At 40.7% G+C, this 21,112-nt stretch overlaps 1 long non-coding RNA gene across 5 annotated transcripts in view; it reads right to left on the bottom strand.

The window, feature by feature from the left end:
* Positions 1-5,987: 5,987 nt before the first annotated feature.
* The window catches only part of LOC119256272 (uncharacterized), a 28,870-nt gene continuing 13,745 nt past the window's right edge, over positions 5,988-21,112 (bottom strand). For 4 of the 5 annotated variants that reach the window (XR_008553672.1, XR_005127679.2, XR_005127680.2 and 1 more), the window contains 4 exons: positions 20,426-20,627; positions 15,186-15,273; positions 12,976-13,056; positions 5,988-8,266 (listed from right to left, as the gene is read on the bottom strand). This is a non-coding gene — a long non-coding RNA (uncharacterized LOC119256272). The remainder of the gene's footprint in view (positions 8,267-12,975; positions 13,057-15,185; positions 15,274-20,425; positions 20,628-21,112) is intronic. The other variant, XR_008553674.1, reaches the window with a different exon arrangement.

The following is a 21,112-nucleotide window of genomic DNA, read 5'->3' as shown; positions in this document are numbered from 1 at the left end:
GTTTCCTGGAACGGGGCTATAACTTACATTGCATTTGTTTTTTTTGTTGTTGTTGTTTTTTTTAAAGATTTATTTATTTATTTATACAAGCACTGGGTACAGTCAGAAGCGCGGGAGGGTGAGAGAATTCACCAGAGCCAGAGCGGGGAGCAGAGCAGGCAGAAGGACCGAAGTACACTGCTGAGGGGAGCAGCGGGCGGCAGGAGAGGTCTGTGCGCCATGTGGGACCCTCCTCTGGTGGCCGGGGAGCAGCCGGGGATCGAACCAGCGCTGCAGAGTCTGCGGGCAGCTTCGCAAACCCAGCGCTCAACTGCTGCGCCACCAGGGGAGGCCCTGCATTTGTTTTTTAGCCTGTTTTTTCTTTTGGTGTATAAGAACTGCGGTGTAGGCCAAAGCTGCAGGGTGGAGGGGAGAGGAGTCACCAGAGACAGAGTGTGGAGCATAACGGGCGGATCTACTGAAATACACTGCTGAGGGGAGCAGCAGGCAAGACAGGAGAGGTCTGCTGCGCCACGTGATGGAATGCAGGCCTTAGTGGTGTGAGCGCTGAGACGTAGCCCCTAGGCCACCAGGAAGGATCCTTTTTTTTTTTTCTTAATGGAATGAAGATTCAATTTATGAGGTTTTGATTTTTTCTTTCTTTCTAATTTACAATCCTAAGACATAGCTAACTATGTATATAGTCAACACACACACACAGTAAGAGTAACAATTTAAGACACTGGACTCAACATGGAGATATGGGAGGAGGTGTGAACAAAGATGAGTGGCATCCAGCTAGACTTCAGCCCATTCTGACACATCCCCATGGAATAATTGAGAAAGAAGAACTTGTGTAATTCTAACTGACCGTGGCCTCAAGTAGAGAGGTGACGTTGGACCTGAGCCTCGACGCACTTGTTTTTTAGGTAAAGGAATCTCAAACATAAAAAAAAATGCAAGAAATCACGTAAGAAGAACTCACCAATTTTTATAAATACTAGCATGTCATCATGTTTGCTTCAGATTCCCCTCTTAATTAAACTTCTTATTTTGAGATAATTGTAGATCTACATGAAGTCTAGCTCAGAGATCCCCTATAAACTTTACAAATTTCCCCCCAATGGTAATATCATTTTTTTATTAAAGTAGCATTGCTCTATAGCATTATCTTAGTTTCAAGTGTGTGTCCTTAAAAATCAATATGTATATATTTTGGTTACACCTTGCAGAGCTATAACACAATGTTACTACCAACATATCTATATTGATGTAGGAAACACCCTCAGATTCCTTTCAGCGGGTCTTATAGCCACATTAACCTCTTTTCCATTATCACCATGGACTTGAAACCTGGAGACCACTGTTCTCCATTTCCATACTTCCATTATTTCACAAATAAGTAACCATTTACATACACTGTTAACCTTTGGGATCTGCTTCTTCAATAGGTCTAGTCTCTGAAGTCCTGTTTATTATTAGGCTGTGAACATTCATGTAGGTTTTTGTGTGAACATAAGTCTTCATTTCTTTGGGTTAAATGCCCAGGAATACAATTGCTAGATCATAGTTTCACATTTGATTTTTTAAGAAGTTGCCAAATTGTTTTCCAGAGAGACTGTACCATATGAGATTTCCACCAGTGGTGGGCGAATGTTAACTTTCTCTGCGTCTTTGCCAGCACCTTGTACTCTCACTGATTTTTAATTCCACCGTGCCGATAGGTAGTTACTGACATCTCATCCAGGTTTTGATTTGCATTCCACTAGTGACCGGTGATGTTGAACATCTTTTTATATGCTTATTTGTCGTGGGTATCCTCTTTGGTGAAAGGTTTCTTCAAATCTTTTGCTCATTCTCTAATTGGATTATTTTCTGTCTGTTTTATTCTTGAGGAAGATTTTTATATACCCCATCTACCAATTTTTTTTAAGATTTATTTTTAATTATTTATGCATATAAGAACTGGGGTGGAGGTTGGAGGTATGGAGGTGGGAGTGGAGGATTCACCAGAAACAGAGTGGGGAGCAGAACAGGCAGATCTCCTGAAATACACTGCTGAGGGGAGCCGCGGGTGAGACAGGCGGGGTCTGCTGCATGTGTGTAGCTACTGGCTGGGGATCGAACCCAAACTGCAGCCATGGTAGATAACATGATATAATAGACAGGGTGATATGACAGATAGCATGATAATGCTGAGACTTAACCCCAATGCCATCAGGAGGACCCCTGTCTGCCAATTGTGGTTAATAAACATTTTCTCCTTTTCTGTAGCTTGTCTTTTCATCCTCTTAACAGGTTCTTCATAGCTCTGTGTTTTACACTGTGTGCAGGATTAATTTGGGGTCAACATTTTAATGATCTGAGACTTAGGGTGGGATTTGAATGTTTACCCAGGGACGGTTGTTCCTGTTGTTAAAAATTCTGTATTTCCTCCATTGAATTGTTTTGCACTTTTGTCAGACATCAGTTGGGCATATTTATTTATGTATGTCTGTTTCTGGGTTATTCTGTTCCACTGATCTCTGTGTTTAAGCTCCCACAAATCCCATTTTTGCAGCTACTATTGCAGCTATTGCAGCTACTCTTGCAGCTACACAAGACTTAAAATCAGACAGGCTGTCTCCTCCCATTTTATTCTTTTTCAAAATCTCTTTAACTATCCTTATTCCTTTCCCTTTCTGTATCAATTTTAGAATAAACTTGCCTGCATCTACAACAACCTGGGATTTTAATAGGAATTGTGTCCAAAACTTATATAAATTTAGTGAGAAATCACATCATCATTCTGTTTAATATACCAATCAGCAAACTGTGTCTTTCAATTTATATAGAACTTTTATTTCCTTGATTAGCATTGTGTAGTTCTCCGCTTACAAGTACTATATGCATTTTATTGGATTTGCACCTAAGTATTTCATTCCTTAGCATCATTGTGAATGGCATTGTATTTTTGATCTTATTGTCCACATACTCATTAATCACTATAGAAATACAATCGATTGTTGTAAGTTTACCTTGTACCCTAAGAACTTGCTAAACTCACTAGTTCTGGGAGGGGTTTTTGCTTGTTTGTTTTCCCCTTGGAATTTTCTATATAAATAATTATATAATCTTCATGGAGACAAATTTCAATGTTACGTTTCCATTTTCATTCAGGTAAATATGCTTCAATTCAATTTCAGTTCCCCTTGAGACTTCCTCTTGCCCCATGGATTATTTTGCAATGTATTGCTTTGTCTCTAAGCATTTAGAGATTTTCATTTTACATTTCTATTTTTAATTTCTAGTTTGATTCCATTGTGGTCGGAAAAAGTGCTATATTTCTATTTTTTCAGTTTTTTGAGACCTGTTTTGTGGCCCAGGATATGATCAGTCTCGGTGTATGTTCCATTGGCACTTGGAAAGAATGTGTATTGTGGTGGTTTTAGATGGAGTGTTCTATAAATGTCAGAGAGATCCTGTTTATTACAGCTACTGGATTCTACACCATTTTTGATTTTCTGTTTAGTTTTATCAATTGTTGAGAAAAATTGGTGTGAAATTCTCCAAACTACAATTATGTATTTGTCTTTTCCCTCCTTTTTGCTTCACATATTTTTGCAACTCTTCTGTTTGTTTTGAACACTTCTAGGATTGCTATGTCTTCTTGGTGAACTGGCCCTTTTAAAATCCTAATATCATGCCTTTCTTCTGGTGATTTTTATTTGCTCTGATGTCTACTTAATCTGATGTTGCTATAGCCATTATTGCTTAGCTTTGACTAATGTTGGTATGATCTATCTTTTCCCATCCTTTTGCTTGCTATATTTATATCATTTTATTTGAAATAAGTTTCTTGTAAAGGCATATAGTTGGGTCACATTTCTTAATCCAACCTGCAAATCTCTCTTTAAGTTTAGACCACTGATTGATATATTAGGACTGAAGTATGACAGTTAGTTGTTGTTTTCTATTTGTTCTGTGTGTGTGTGTTTCTGGGGTTTTTTTTGTTTGTTTGTTTGCTTGTCTTGTCATTTTCTGGGCTACCTGAACATTTCTTAGAATTCCATTTTGATTTACCTGTTTTTTGATTGTCTCGGTTTATCCTTTTTAGTTTCTGTAGGTATAGACACATAACTTCTTATAGTCATTTATTTATACTCCCTGGTTATAACTTTATTATCTTAAATATTTCCTCTATACAATGAGAACCACATGAGAAAGTATTATAATTTGGCCTCATAGGATAACATAATGTACAAAATTCAAGAGAAAGAAAGCCTATTTATTATATTTACCTGTGATATGTTGACAACATTCTTTTTTGTTTCCTTAAGTTCCTCCCTGTTGAGAAAACCTCTTTTCATCATTCCCTTAAAGCAGTTGTGCTGGCTGTCACTTCTTTTATCTTTCCTTCATCTGTGAATGCATTGATTGTTAAAAGACTATTTTGACTGTATATAGGAATCTGAGTTGCCAAATATTGTCTTTCAACATTTAAAAATTATTGAGCTAATTCTAATTGTTTATATTTGTTTTAAATTCCCTTGCCATAGGCATGCATCTTCATGTCATTGATATCACAGAATTGATATCACCAATGTTTTCAATGTATTTTGTTTTTTTTGTCTATCTCATGTCTAAATCTTTAATCCATTTGAAGTTTATTCTTGTGTGTGGCATTAGCCAGCCATCCAACTTCATTCTCTTATGTATAATTTTTCAGTTTTCCCAGCACCATTTATTAAAGAGACTTTTCCCCATTTTATGACAATGGCTGCTTTATCATAGATTAGGTGCTGGTATGTATGTGGTTTTGTTTCTGGGCTTTCAATTCTGTTCCATTGGTCCATGTATCTATTTTTGTGCCCAAACCATATTGTTTTTCATACTTTTGCTTTGCAATAAAGTTTGAAGTCAGGTAATATGATTCCTCCATTTCTCTCTTTTTTTCCTCAGTTTATTTTGCAATTCTAAGGCCTTTGGTGGTTCCATATAAATTTCATTAATTTTTGGTTAAGTTTACTTGAAAAAATATTGCTGGCATTTTGATGGGGTTTACATTTAATTTGTATATCATTTTGGGCAACATAGACATTTTGCTGGTGTGGTTCTCCCCATCAGTGAGCGTAGGATTTCCTTCTATCTCTTTTTATCACTAAGTCCTTCAATAATATCTTCTAGTTCTTGTCTTTTTAGGTTGATTCTGAGGTACTTAATTCTTTTTGAAGCAATCATGAATGGAATTCACTTTTTAATTTCTTCTGCTTCTTGTTTGTTTTCTGGATGTAAAAATACGTAAAAATCTATCTAAAATATAGATCTATATTTTAGATAGATTTTTACATATGTTGACTTTGCAAACTGCCACTTTGCTATTTTCATTTATTGTGACTAATAACTTTTTTGATGAAGTCTCTAGGTTCCTGTATAGATAATATCATATCATCTGCAAATGGTGACAGTTTTACTTCTTCTTTCTTGACTTGGAGTCCTTATTTACTGTGTGTGTCTGATAGCTCTGGCTAAAATCTCTAGTACTAAGTTAAACAGAAGTGGTGGCAATGTGTATCCTTGTGTTGTTCTGATTTTAAGGAGTTTTCCATGTTTTACCATTGAGTATGACACTGACTGTTGGTTGGTGAATGTGCCCTTCATTATGTTGAAGTTGGTTCTTTCTATTCCCATCTTCTTTGCAGTTTTCAGTGATTTTTTTGTAAAGATTTATTTATTTATGCATACAAGAACCGGGGTACAGGCCAGATGTGCAGGAGGGTGAGAGAATCCACCAGAGACAGAGTGGGGAGCAGAACAGGCAGACTGACTGAAATATACTGCTGAAGCGCGCAGCGGCTGAGACAGGAGAAATCTGCTACACCATGTGTGTATCTCCCTGGCCGGCTGGAATCGAACCTGCGCTGCAGAGGCTGTGGACAGCTCCACAGCGCTGCACTCAACTGCCTGCACCACCAGGGAGGCCCTTCAGTGATTATTTCTTTTAATAAATTTTCTGTCTTCCCCTTTCTCTTCTTGGAACCCTATGATATGGATGTTATTTCACTGTAAGTCATCCCCGAGGCCTCTTACACTAGTTTCAATTTTTTATTCTTGTTTTCCCTCTATATTACATTCATATGTTCTCCAAGATTGCATTTTCAAGCTCCTTTATTCTCCCCATGCTTCTGCTGTCTGCTGTCTTCTGCTCTCAACTGCATTTTTTTTTTTAATTAGCCATAGTGTTTCTTGGTTCCATTATTTCTAATTATAGCTGTCTCATATCATTCCTTATCTTTATTCTGTGGTTGTTTTATATCCTCCATTTTTTTTCTGAGTTCGGTAAGCATTCTCAGACTGTTGCCCTGAATTCCTATTCTGTTTTGCTCTTCAACACTGCTGAGCGAGGGCTCCTTTCAGTGATTATTTTTGTTCTGGCATTTGTGATGTGTTCTTCTATCTCTTCATTGTAAATTTTTAATGGGTTTTAATAGAGGTAGATTTTTGGACTGTTGTTTGCACCTGTTGAAGTAATCTGAGGACTAGTACCAGTGAGAGGCAATAGTTAAAGAAGAGTATGGGCTGTATGGCACCCAAGCATCACCTCCAGCAGATCCAGGAATTTGAACTTCCTGCTGTACAGTGGGTGCCGCAGTTGTGGGGTGGGATCCACAGAGATCCCCTCCCCTAGATCAGCTCCTCAGATTTAATGTCTCTTATTTAGTCTTGTGTCCACTTCTACTCTAGGTGGTTTTTAAGTACGAGATGAAGCACGGGACACAGATTATAGTTGCTAGGTGGTCACAGGCTGGGGGGTGTCCTCTTTTCATTTCCAGCACAGAGTATAATCCTGGGGTGTTTGCTCCTGATAATTAGTGGGTACTGGAGCTCTAGTTTCTTCAAACAGTTCTTTATTTTGGCTTTAGCCCTGGGGTGGAAAGTGGTAGGCATTTTCAATATGTCAGCCCGAACTTTGAGTAGTAGCCTCTTCCAGAAGGAAACCCAGTTGGTCTGACCTAATCCAAGCTACATCTGTCAGAGCCTCAGCTCAATTCAGTGGTCCTCATTCTGTACCCCTACCCCTGCATCTCTCCAACAGTGCTTCTTCCATCCTAGATGTCTGCTGGAGCACCCCCTTATCCAGGGCAGTGCTGGGCAGTGTTGGCATGTGCCCGAGTCTATAACTGTAGAGGGTTCTGCACAGCAGCCTCTCCTCCGTCTTGTGAGTTTAGTGTCCTGTTATCCTTGTAAACGAAAAGTTTTTCCTACTCCTCTCCACGCAGACCAAAGCTCTAGTGTGTGCTGTCATCATCTGTTTTTCCTTTGGGGTTTTTGTTGTTGTTGTTGGCTTTGTTTTACAGTGAGTATCTGGAAGATGTGAGCCCAGGGTCCTGACTCTGCTGCCATCTTGCTGACTCTTGTTCACTGATGTGCAATGCATTTTCTCCCTGTTCAGATTTTGTAATCTCTCTTTTTTATCTACCAGTTCACTGATTCTTTCCTCTGACCTCTCCATTCTGCTATTAAACCCATGCACTAGGTTATTCTAAAAGTTTAGCATTGTATTTTTTCAGTTCTGAAGCATTCATTTATTCTCATGTATCCTGACTCAGAAATTTTTTTTCCTTTGTTGAGGCTTTCGACCTTTTTTGTTACAAGGGTGTTAGTCCTTGCAGCTTGTTGTTTGGTATGATGGAAAGTTTTTGATTGTATTTTTTCATATTATGTTATGAGATTCTGGATCTTATTTAAACCTCCTATTTAAGCAGCTTGCTGTGGCACTGCTAGGCAAGGGAAGGGGGCTGTCACTTCACTACTTCAGGTGGAGCTGGCTTTCCAGGTTCCCTGCTTGGTCTCCACTAACCCCTATGGGACATGTGGCTCCTTGTTACTGCTGCTCAAAGGTAGGAGTCCTGTCCCCCTCCTGGCCTCCACTGACACTTCACAGGATGGTGGTACACGTGGGCCAGTTGCAGTTTCCTGCTTGGTGTCTTCAGACACCACCCCAGTGGGGTGCTAGGGCATGTTGCTACACTACCAATTTTTCCTGGTCTTTTGCCTAGAGTGAGAAGGCTTTTTTAGAGGTTTTTTTTTTTATGTGCCTGTTGGGATTTTCAGTTGCCATTTTAGGCATTTAGGTTGCCAATTCCAAGTCCAGATTATGTATGAGACCAAGAAATCCCACTGAAACACACCAATATGTCATTCCTTGGGCCCTGAGATTCTGAGTTGGTCTGACCTTTTTCATTCCCCTTTTTGGAATCTTCTTGTGTTTATTTTACATACAATGTCCAGGCTTCATAGCTGCGCTCTGTGAGAGGAATAGGAAAAATTACATGTACTCATAACTCTTAGATTTCATTATTTTTAAGGAAATAAAATATTATAGTTACTATTGAAGTTTCTTTACAAAGTTTACCCAAACCTATGGTTCTCTATCACATTTGCTTTTATTTTCAAGTAGTGTTTTTCTGTGGTTTAATAATTTACAGGTCAACTCTTATATGTCCTCTCTTATACATGTCTCTTAGACCTAAATATAAGACTTAAGGCTATAACCCTTTTTGTTTTTGTTTTTGTTTTTTAAAAGATTTATCTATTTATGCACACAAGAGCTGGGGCACAGGCCAGAAGTGTGGGGTGGGGGTGAGAGGATTCACCAGAGACAGAGTGGGGAACAGAACAGACAGAATGACTGAGGCACACCGCCGAGGGGAGCAGCGGGTGAGTCAGGAGAGGTCTGCTGCGCCATGTGGGTTGCTCCCTGGCCAGCTGGGAATCGAAATCATGCTGCAGATTCTGCGGACAGCTTCATAGGCCACGTCCCAACCCCTGCACCACCAGGGAGGCCCAAGGCTATAACCCTTCTTGAAGACAGCAAAGGTTAGTCAAAGTATTCTTAGGTAGGATGCAAATAGCAATGGTCTATATTAAAAAATTAATAAATTGGACTTTATTGACATTAAGAGTTTTTTCTCTGGGAAAGATACCTTTAAGAAAGTGAAAAGAAAAAGGAGAGTGTTTGCAAATCACATATATGACAAATTATAGATGATTGTTGGCCAGAGCATTAATGGGTCTGGGGAATAGGGTGAGGTTTAACCACCTAAAGGTAGCAAAAGTGAATTTGGGAATCTGTGTGATGAAATTATTCCGTATCTTGATTTTGGTGATGGTAAAATTACACTTTTGTCAAACTGTAGAATTACACATCATAAAGTGATTTTAATATATGCTACTAAAAAGTAGAGAAAAAATTTACATGAATGCCATCATGCTTTACACATCCTTCTGCAAATTTCTAATTCATTCAACATTTTTAAAATTTTCAGATCTATCCATGTCTTGGAAAATTTTCAATAGGTGAAAGGATGATCCAAATGGAGGCACTATTAGGAACAAAGGCTTAGAATTGATATGACCCTGGAGTCATCTAGACACTCAGTTCTAAAATGGAAAATGTCATTAAATGAAGCAGGTTCCAGATGATCCCCTGGGGAGCATCACTTTGGCATGAAGGTTGACAGAGGTTATCCATCACAGGCCATTGACTCTGACCTTCAAGGCTGTTATTTTCAAAAGGTGAATTCTTCCAGGGACCTCAGCTATACCAACATCAAGTGAAAAACAAGAGAGAAACTCATCTCTACATTCTCTCTAATTTGTTTCTGTCCAATCCTGTAAGAATCAAATTACTTACACAAAAAGGTAGGCTCTCATCCCCTTCTATCACCTAAAGAGTTGGCAAGTCATTCAACTACCACTGACCCTAGAACAACATAGTTTGAACAGCACAATTCCACTTATAATGTGGGCTTTTTTTTCAATAAATACACAGTTGACCCTTGAGCCCCTACAGCCAAAAATACTATAAATGTATTTTCTTTTCCTTGTGAATTTCTTAATAACATTTTCTTTTCTCTAGCTTGCTTTATTGTAACTACACACAACATACAAACTATGTATTAACCGATTGCTTATCCTATCAGTAAGACTTCTGGTCAACAGCACAGAATTAGCAGTTAAATATGGGGAGTGAAAAGTTATATGCAGATGTTCAATTGCACAGGAACTTGTCACTACTAACCTCCGAGTTACCCCAGGGTCTATTCAACTCATAGTTGTTTTGCTCTTCCATAAGAAGTTGCATTGTGCTAGATTATTTAAAATTTTTTTCTACATTTAAAAGACCATACGATACTTACTAATCAGCCTCTGAAGCATTCACTTGTCACCTGTCTCAGGCAGGGCTTTATCTAGGTGCTCTGTATACAAATCGGAATAAGGAGTTTCCAATTTGGTGGAGGCAACAGCCACAGAACTCAGCATTGGTGAAGACCTTGGAGAGGCCCAATGAGAGAAACTTTCACAGCCAATGCAGGGGCAGGGGAAGGTTGAGAAGGACAAGATTGCAAAATAAGAGCTAGACACCCCCTGGATTCATCATGGCTTCTCTGTCCAACACATGTGATTTTGTTTGAGAAAGAATAGGAAGCCATTCCTCTACTTCCCTGGCCTGTCTGTGGATGTAAATGAATAGGAAGTTATGGAATCTCGGTCAGATGAAACACTTAAGTCTCTATCCTCTCACATCTTCATTGCTTATTTTACAAAACATAAAATGTAAGCCTCTGAAACTGGAGGGCCTAGTGTTACAGTAAATGTGAATCTCTAAAAGCTTTCCTGGTGATGAGTAAGCATTTAGAATTTGGTCTCTTTTTGTTTTTAGTTTGTTTTTAAGTGGTAACAGCCTAGCTTTGAGAAATGCGTGTAGCACATTTTCCCACACTTCTTCCAAAGAAACAACAAAATAAATGAATATTCTAAAGGATGATTTTAGAGAGTGAACATAATTCCTGCCCACATGATTTGATGCCAGGATGTTCATTTAAAAACAGTTAACCTAGAAATTTAAATGACAAGGAAATTTATTGTGGTAGGAAGTGAATGACCCATTAAACTAATACAATTTCACACGTAGTGGAAAAGCATTAGAAGTTAAATATGACACAAAAATTACATTTGTATTTGGAATGTATTTGTCAAAGACAGAACAGGATTTCCTTATAGGCTGGAGAAAGTTGACTCATCACAAAACTCTTATTCAAATTTAAATAGGAAATGGGAAATAATTTTTTTTTTATAGAGGCATGTTATTTATTTATTTATTTGTTTGTTTGTTCTGTTTATACATGCACTGGGTACAGTCAGAAGCGCGGGAGGGTGAGAGAATTCACCAGAGCCAGAGCGGGGAGCAGAGCAGGCAGAAGGACCGAAGTACACTGCTGAGGGGAGCAGCGGGCGGCAGGAGAGGTCTGCGCGCCATGGGGGACCCTCCTCTGGTGGCCGGGGAGCAGCCGGGGATCGAACCGGCGCCGCAGAGGCCGCGGGCAGCTTCGCAACCCAGCGCTCCACCGCTGCGCCACCGGGGAGGCCCGGGAAATAATTTTTTTAACACTTGAACATCTACTGTTGAAACTCTGATTAAACTACAAAAGCTTTCCTGACTTTCTAAGCACAAAGAAATCATCACAGTTGAATTAATCCTTAAAGGGTGAGGTATGAAATATCCATGATCAAGGTCTATTCCTGTAGGATCCAAGACTGAAGGCCAGTACTCACAACTCAAGTGGACCTTAGAAAGTCTTTTTGGAGAGGGCCTCCCTGGTGATGCAAGGAGTTAAGATGCAAGCTATGAAGATGTCCACAGCCACTGCAGCACGAGTTCGATCCCCAGGCAGGGAGCAGCCCACATGGCACAGCAGAATTCTCCTGGCTCACCCGCTGCTCCCCTCAGCAGTGTTATTTCACTCAATCTGCCTGTTCTGTTCCCTGCTCTGTCTCTGGTGAATCCTCTCACCCTCCACACCTCTGGCCTGTACTCCAGTTCTTGTATGTGCAAATAAATAAATCTTAAAAAAAAAAAATTCTTTTTGGAGAGCTCAACCCCTGAGGCTAGCTTTAAAACACTGTTTAAATTCCCTCCTTTTCATCTTTCATCAACAGTTAGCAAAGGGCAGCTTCCACATCATCAGTTTGGCCAGTTGTGATTCTGGTGTCTTCTGAAGCATGCTCATGGGTACAGATGCTTATAAATAATAAGCTCAAGTACTAGGTCCCTCCCTAAATAAGTTTAGTTGAAAAATGTTAAAACCCAAAATTCAACTAAGTACATTTTAAAGCTCTTAATAGACTTTGTTCAACGATTTGTGGATCAGGCAACATCCAATCTCATAAGTAGACAGGAACTCCGAGGAGCTTAAGAGACTTTTTATAGGCAGAAGGCTGCAGAAACAAGAACGTTATATAAGGCAAAAAGCTGATTGGTTATCACAAGGTTACTTTCCTTAGGGGATGGCAGTGTTCTATCAGGCAGATTAAGCAACTAGTGTCCATCAGCCCATTCCTGGTTGACATTTACGTTTCCATTTCTGGAACTAAGCTGAACTTAATGAAGTCTTGGTTTGGTGATATGTGGGTTTGCCAAAGTGACTCCATTTTGGGCTGTTGTTTTGCTTTTAACAGGAGGATAAAATAGTACCTGGAAGACATCACTGTCACCAAATGACTAAAGATAACCTAGCAGCAATAGGACTAATGAACAACATGGATCCCCAGAGAGGATGCTCTGAGTACATGTCAGCATCACCCCATGCTCCAATGCATGCCCTAAATGCATGACCTGCATGTAGTCTTGAGGAAACATCTGCCAAACCTGAGTGGAGAGACTATCTACCGAGTAACTGGCCTATACTCTTCAAAATGTCAGTATCGTAAGTATGACTTTGGCAACCATTCCAGATCACAGGAAGAGATAGGTGACTGACTTCAAATTTTTGAGGCTTTTGGTATAAATGAAATTTTGGGGACAATTGACAAAATCTTAGTAAGGTCTATAGATTAGATAATAGCATTGTTTCAGTGTCACCTTCCTGATTTTGTTGTGTAGTCATGCAAGAGAATGCATGTTTTCAGTTAATACAAAGTGAAATACTTTTAGGAAATGAAAGGTTATCCTACCTGCAACTTACTCTTCAATGGCACGAGACAACTTGTGGCTCATAAAGATGTTCCATATCTTGACTGCAGTGGTTACTGTGGCTGCATGAACTCACATATTAGTCAAAGGTCATTGAACAAAGATGCATGTGTTTTATTGTTTTAAGCATATCTCAATAGCCAACACTAATTTTCTAAAAATGCTGTTCATTTTGACATGGTATGATTTTGTTTGGTGACAGAGCAACTCCAGTAATGTCACATGGACTAACTTCCTGTTCTTTGTGTTTCTGGGTTTGTATTGATTGATCGATCGCCTAGTCCAATGCATGAAATTCCATAAATGGGCACTGAACTGTTCCAAGCTCAGTCTCTCCTCATTTTATCTCATCCGTTTAAGTAGTCTGCAACTAGGTTTGTTGGTTCTCATTTAAATTTTGCTTGCTTTTTTCTTTTTTAAGAGCTGCAAATATTTTCTGTCTAAAAAAAATCTCCTCTGGCCACTAAAAGGTATCACAACATAAAACAATCCTTATATTTTATATTATATAAAAATGAAAAAAGAAAAAGGAAGAAAAGCATGTGGGCTGCTTCAAAGGAAATGAAAAACTAGGACTGTGGCCATTTTTGATCACTAAATAATAGGATTTCAGTGACTGTGTGTTTCACAGGCGCTTAGCTATTAACTCATCTTAGGAAAGGGACTGCAAAATGGACCATTTCCTGTTGTGAGAAGGTTGTGGTGCCTTTACATTGTGTTACCAAAGGCTTGAAGAAAGGTGAGCAGCCAGGGTCAGCGAATATCATAGAAACTGACGCGCAACCATCAGGGGTGAGAGGCTGTCAGTACAAGTAGAAGCAATTCTAATGAGCAGGTGGATTTGGACCTGACCCACATTAATAAGGCAGGAGGGGGCTGCAGGCTGTGGCTGCCTCCAGGGGCCAGAGTGGAACAGAGAAGTGAGCTGGAGACGCAGCTTTCCTTGGTTCTGGCTCTACCAAGTTAACTGGGTGACCTCATAAAGTCCCTTCTCTGGGGTTCAGTTTCCTCTTCTGCAAGAGGAGGGTTGCATCAAATGATCTTTCCAGCTGGCTCATGTCCTGCAATTCTGAATGACAGCTTCTTTGGTATGGAACACAGACATTTTTTTAATTTCTGCCATTGCTCCCAAATGTGGCAATATTGTCATCGTCACTGTCTTAGTGCCTCTCGGGCAATCTTTGGATAAGCGGAAATGTTTAAATTATTTCCATTGTGATTTTGCTTCCTGGGAGAGAAAAAAGGGCTTTTTTTTTTTTTTTTTTTTTTTGAGCCACTAATTCCTGAGAGTAGCTATAAAGCTCTCCACAGCACGTACAGTAAGGGAGGACAGATCCAGCTAATAGATAAAATGCTCTATGCTGGCTTAACTTATGTCCCCAGGAATTTCTAAGTAATCTAATGACATTATCTGGCAGGTTCTAATAACATCTGTGTGAATGAGCCTGGGGAGGCTCTTATCATTGTCTACAAATTAACAGATTCTAAATTTAAAAATGACTTGCTTAACGTGGGGACTTTTTTTTTTAGACTATCATCAAGAAATGGATAGGAAAAAAACATTTCAGGCAATCTATGAAACCAGTTCAAGCTTCAGTTTAGAACCTCACCCAACTTTTTGTTTTAGTGAAAATGTTGGTTTAAAGTTGGCCAAAGCTCTGAAGCTGAAAAATGCTGAAGGGTACCGGAATCTGCCACCTCCAAATATGCCTCTTTGGCATCTGGATTATTTTGAGAACCAGCAGATACAGGAAATGCATTAAAAACAGGACACAAATTTGCCTTTTGAAAAGGAAATGTCCATTTTTAGAAACTTTTCCTTCTGTACTGGGAAGAGGACTCTTATCAGAGGGAAGGTGCCCCAGTGAACATAATCAACATAATTAGCGTACTGAATCCTTGTTCACCATACTTTTCTACCTCGCCTTTACCTTCCCATAACCATCTCCTGTTTCTCTGTTTAGCATACAATCACATGGAAGCGCATGTTCTAACTGCCTGTTGGGTTCCCCATTCCTGGGCACCCCCATATGTGTGTACAATGCACATATTCACAACTTTTCCTTTTATCTGGTTGATTTGCCTTTGGCCAGTCTAACTTCAGACAAGCTGAGATGGGTAAAAGAGAGGAATTACCCCCCTTCCTCTCCAGTGCTTGGCCTAGACTAAAGTATTAAAGCAGAATTTTTACCTTCAAGAAGAATCATCTGCCCAGGCTGGTGGAAGAAGTCACTTTTCATCCTTTTAGGGTTGCCCAGCACTGGTTGGCAAAGGTCTACCTGAGAATAATAATGAGGGAAAGAGGTGCAGGTGTAATAGGGGGAGTCCCCATGAAAGGGGGAGGTTCCAGGTTCCCTGCCCTACCCAAAAGGAGGGTGGAGCTGAGCAGGGAGAAAAGAAGCTGCAGAGGAGACTGAGGGAAGGAGGATGGAGCTGGAAGGAGACCTGGAGGAGGCACATGGAGCTGAGAGACACTTGAAGAAACTGCGCTTGCCTTTTGGTCGTGGACTGGGTGACACAGATGTGGGTGAACCTCGTGGGGAGGTGACAATGGTGGATTTTGTCTTGATTTTGATTTTGCTCTTTTCCTTCCAGACTTGTCTGGTTGTTTCTGACCCTTTTATGTGGGTCCCCACTGGAAGATACTTTAGACTTGTGGCAGGCTTTGGGGCCTTGCTCTGGGCCAATCCTGCTTTGGTGGACTTTTACCCACGAGGGACAGGTAACTTTGGGTGCTTGATTTAGAAACTATGTTCTTTGCCTTTCCTGTATTGTTTACTAATTGTATTAAAGCTCCTTCCCAGTAAAGTCTCATACATTTTATGTTGATGCGGCAGATGGCAGAACCTATTTAAAGAAGGCAGGTTTGTGGGGTCTGGGGTGCCCCTATCCCTGTCTTGTAACACAGGGACAAAGGGCTGCTGAGACTCTGTGGCTGGAGAAATGCCACTGCCCTGTGCACTGGGGTAGCGTTGAGGCCACACTGGTTGGCAAGGCTCTGAGACTTTGGTATTCATTAAACACTTTCAACTCTATCAGGAAACAAGGGAGACATATATTAGAACTTCACCCATCATCAAGGATGCCATCAACTTCTTAGCCAAGTCAGATAATAGATTTGAATATGGGAAGACTATGTCTTCAAGTTGTGATGCTATTTACAATGTAATGGCTGCAGACATTATTCCCTTTAGGTCTAACTTACCTTAACATTTTCTCTACCACTTGATTAGGTCTATACCAGGAGTTAACAGTCTACTAATTAGGAGCTTTTCAAATCTAAGTGACTTCAGAAGCTTTTCCACATGAGCTGTTCGGCTTCCACAGGACACACTCTAGGTAAATCAAATTTAAGGAACCCCACTCATTTTACTGATGAAGAGCCCAGAATAAATTTAGATCTGGGCTGAGAATGCTTTCTGATTGGTCCCTCTGACACCCCCAAACTTGTTTAGGGCAGGGGACAGGGTCTACCTTGGGGTATAGCACACTGGGCAGCCCTCACTTGCGGGTGGGCACGATGTAAGGTTGGCAGAGGAAAAGGCTCAAACAAGCTATTTGCCTCCCTGTCAGTAGGAAATGGTTATGGGCAGAGTGGGGTAATAATAACAGGAGGAAAGGATCCCTGCTCTTTCTTATGACTGACTCCCTCCAGATTGTAAAACCTCAAACAGAAAGTCAGAGCTGGAAATCAGATCTGGAAGGTATGATGTTTTCAAGATAAAGATCTTAAAGTACAGGGTCCAAAGATGACTCAGCTCCTTGCAAATCGTGTGACCCATTCTCTGCCTTAGTTTCTTTGTATAAAACAGGAAGGTACCTATTTTGTTAGCTTGTTGTGAGACCTTACAGTTAGAACATACCAGAGGGGGAACTCACTTTCCTGTGCCAAACAGCCCTTTCTGTTTTCCACCACTCCAACCACCTTCTCACCTGAACCAGAAACCTTAACAATGGGTGCAGATGAATGTGTAACTACCAGCTCTCCAGAAAACAAAATGTGTGCCAATAAGCACATACATTAATTGAGCATTTCGTTAATATTAAGAATGAGAGGCACATAATTTACAAACATAATCAAGTATACAGTAGTCTTTATTGTAAATTCCATTTAGCCTATTGATTCTTGCAGAATGCGTTCATTGATTTTCACCACCCTTGGGTAGCCATGAGAGTTGGCTGAGTGTGGCTCCAACAGGGAGCTTTGCTTAATATTTTTTGTTACTATAGTGAACAGGAAAGAAAGGAGACATATATTAGACTTCACCCATTCATCAAGGATGCCATCAACTTTTTAGCAAAGTCAGATAATAGATTTGAATACAGAAAGAATGTGTCCTCAAGTTTTGATGCTATGTCTAATGTAATGGCTTCAGACATAATTCCCTTTAAGGTCTAACTTACATTAACACTTTCTCTATCATTTTACAGAGTCTACAACAGGATTTAACAACCTGTTACGAGGGAAAAAAAAAATCAGGCTGTTGTCTGGTTTTCTAAATGGGTGCTTCCCAGAAAAGGGGAGGTTCCAGGTCCCCTGCCCCACCCACGGAAAGGCAGAGCTGAGCAGGGAGGAGGAAAAGCTAGAGAGGACACTGGAGGAGCAAGGAAGGATGGGGAGTCAGAAGGAGGCACATGGAGCAGAAGAAGCTGCCCTTGCTTCTTGGTCCTGGACTGGTTGAAACAGACGTGGGTAGGAGACCATGGGGAGGTTAACAATGGCAGCTTTTATCTTGATTTTGATTTTGTTCTTTTCCTTCCAGACTTTATATTATTTTTATTTTAAATGAAATCCAATAATATTTTATTGGAAACAACCACGCTCATTCGTGTATACGTTGTTTATGGGGGTAAAGTTGAACAATTGTAGTGGAGACTGCCTGGCCCAGCATGCTAAAAATATTTACTATCTGGCCCTGTTGACCTCTGAGCTAGAAAAACCAACAAAGCAACATGTTAAACCCTGAGTGTAGCTTCTGCCAATTTCCACTATGTAAATATCCCCAGCATGGCGCTTTCAAGCTGCTCTTGCCATGTGGTTGGTTGTGGAGTTGGGAAGAGCAATGCACAAGGATGTATTTCCATCAAAAAGGTACAGCAGGTGCAAATCACCCCAAGGGTTTGGATGATAACAAAATATAGTAAAGGAATTAGGAAGCGATTATTCGAGAATTCATTACCACCTTTGTTTTTAATATATTTCATTGCAAATGTACATAATGTAATTTTTAGTGCTGGCACTATTGCTTGCAAGTGGGTCTCCTGCTGGCTTTGGCATGCCACTGCTTACAGATCAAGTAGCTCCCCAGTTGCTCCTTGCTGGCCACATCGAATTAATCCTCAAGTGCTCTGATTCTAGTCCACAAGCCTCTGTAACATCTGTTCTCTTCCTTCCTCAGTGTTAGAGCTTTTACTCTGGACATCTCCCCCTCTTACCCAGACTATGATTATAATAATTGCTTAAATCCTCTAGTTGATTGCAGAACACACCCCTCCAATCCATCTGAATCATCCAGGATTCTTGTTAAAATGCAGGTTTTGATTCAGTGGCTGTGGGAGGGGCCTGAGATTCTGCATTTCTACCAAACACAGGGCAGTGCTGTTGCTATTGGTCCTGGGTCACCTTTAAGCTGGAGACTAAATCACAATTGAAGCCCTCTGCAAAAATGTGCCTCTGCCACTGTTACTCTTCCATCAAAACAATCGCCAGCTCCTCAGCAGAGCAAGCTTCTCCACATCTCCTCGGGCTTCTTAATATGGCTCCCACTGCCTGCAGCCACGGCTCCCTCCCTCCCCCATCTGCCGGAAACGCCTTCTTCTCTTTCAAAGCACAGCTGTGTGGCAGCCTCAGAGATGACAACGCCTCTTCTGACATCCCCAGTTAGAAATAAACTCCCTCCCCGGGGTCCCGCTGCTCCCTGTCAGCACATCCATCTCTTGACGAGGCTGCATTTATTTGTTTACGTGACTTTCTCCCTCATTAAACTGACAACCAAAATTCTGTAAATCATATTCTGACCTCAACTCAAATGTCACTTCCTCAGAGTTTTCCTGACTTGCCCCAAAAGCCGGCTCACCCCTACCTTGTCACTCTCCAGTAACACCGTGTGTGTGTGTGTGTGTGTGTGTGTGTGTGTGTGTGTGTGTGTGTGAGTGCTGTTCCATCCTCTTGTTTTAGTTTTTAACAGATGTCATCTTTTGTCATGCCATTAAGATCAGCAGTTGGTAAGTTGGTAAAAAATCAGACACTAACGTTGAGGAATCATAAAAAGTGACATAATAGGTATGTTAAATATTTTGTGAAAAATCTAAACACAGGCACATTCAGTTGCCTTGGTTTTAAGCCAGAAGCAAAAACATCATCCTCAGTAAGAAGTTGTTGTGGGGTTCAGCATCATCTTTCTAGCGTAAACTGTAGCTATAAAGCATCATTTATAATTTCTGCTTTCACTTTTTTAAAGTGGAGTGTGAGCCTAAGGAAATTTGGAAAGCAAGACTAAGCTTTTTTTCCCTTATCTTTTACAATTAGGTCTTGCCCACGCCTAATTTAACAGCATTGTTTAGAAGCAACCCACCATTATCAAATCTTCCAAAGCCTATAATTTAGATTCTTTTAAACAAACATTTTATTTTGGAGTAATTTTAGATTGCAGATAAGTTGAAAAGATAATGCAGAGAGTTCTTGAACACCCCTCACCAGTTCTCCTAGTCATTAACATCCACATGTGCCCAAACTAAGAAAGCAATGCTGGGGGCCTCCCTGGTGGCACAGGGGTTAAGCCACAACCTTTGAAGCTATCCACAGTCGCTGCAGCACAAGTTTGATCCCCAGCCAGGGAGCTGCCCACATGGTGCTGCAGACCTCTCATGACTTGCCCTCTGCTCCCCTCAGCAGTGTATTTCAGTCAATCTGCCTGCTCTGTTCCCCACTCTGTCTCTGGTGAATCCTCCCATCCCTGGCACCTCTGACCTGTACCCCAGTTCTTGTATGTATAAATAAATAAATCTTTTTTTTATTTTTATTTTTTTTTTTTTTTAAATTTTATTTATTTATTTTATAGAGGCATGTTTTTATTTATTTATTTGTTTGTTTGTTTTTTGTTTATACATGCACTGGGTACAGTCAGAAGCATGGGAGGGTGAGAGAATTCACCAGAGCCAGAGCGGGGAGCAGAGCAGGCAGAAGGACCGAAGTACACTGCTGAGGGGAGCAGCGGGCGGCAGGAGAGGTCTGCGCGCCATGCGGGACCCTCCTCCGGTGGCCGGGGAGCAGCCAGGGATCGAACTGGCGCCGCAGAGGCCGCGAGCAGCTTCGCAACCCAGCGCTCAACCGCTGCGCCACCGGGGAAGCCCAATAAATCTTTTTTTAAAAAAAGAAAGCAATGGTGGTACATTATTATTATCTAAACTCCAGGCTTTAATTGGTCTTACCCCTTTTTCCATGGTCTCTTCCTGACCCAAGACATCCAATCCAAGGTGCCATGTTGCATTCAGTGCCCATGGCCCATAGTCTGCTCTGTTCTATGGCAGTTCCACAGCTTTCCTTGTTCTTCGCGACTTTGGCAGTCTTGAGACACGCTGTCTAGGTATTAGTATTAGTCTTCCCTTAGCCTGTGTTTTTCTGATGATTAAACTGATCATAAGGGTTTTTAGAGAGAAAGCACAGAGATGAAATGTCCTGCCCAGGCACATAATGTCTATTTGTATCACTTCTGCTAGTAACTTTCATGTAATATAGATTTATAATTTTTTAAATTTTTTGATGAAAGGCTGCTCATCCTTTTAGCACTTGCATTTTATTGGTTTACATACTATTTTACTAAACAGTGTAATCAGAAGTATAAATATAGTAGTTCCCCCCCTTATCTGTGGGCCACACATCCCAGGACCCCCAAGGGACACCTGAAACCACTTAATCCAATCCTACTGAAATACTACTGAAGCCAATGGAGATACTATATTTTCCTCTATGCATATACACCTATAACAAAGTTAATTTATAAACCGGGCACAGTAAAAGATGAACAACAGGGGCCTCCCCTGGTGGCGCAGCGGTTGAGCACTGGGTTGCAAAGCTGCCCGCAGCCTCTGCAGCACCGGTTCAATCCCCGGCTGCTC

Source organism: Talpa occidentalis, unplaced genomic scaffold (assembly GCF_014898055.3).
Source record: "Talpa occidentalis isolate TD23 unplaced genomic scaffold, MPIMG_talOcc4v2.1 talOcc4.3, whole genome shotgun sequence".
Taxonomy (NCBI): Eukaryota; Metazoa; Chordata; class Mammalia; order Eulipotyphla; family Talpidae; genus Talpa; species Talpa occidentalis.
The sequence above is the reverse complement of the archived record's forward strand: the minus strand, read 5'-3'. Positions and strand labels throughout refer to the sequence as shown.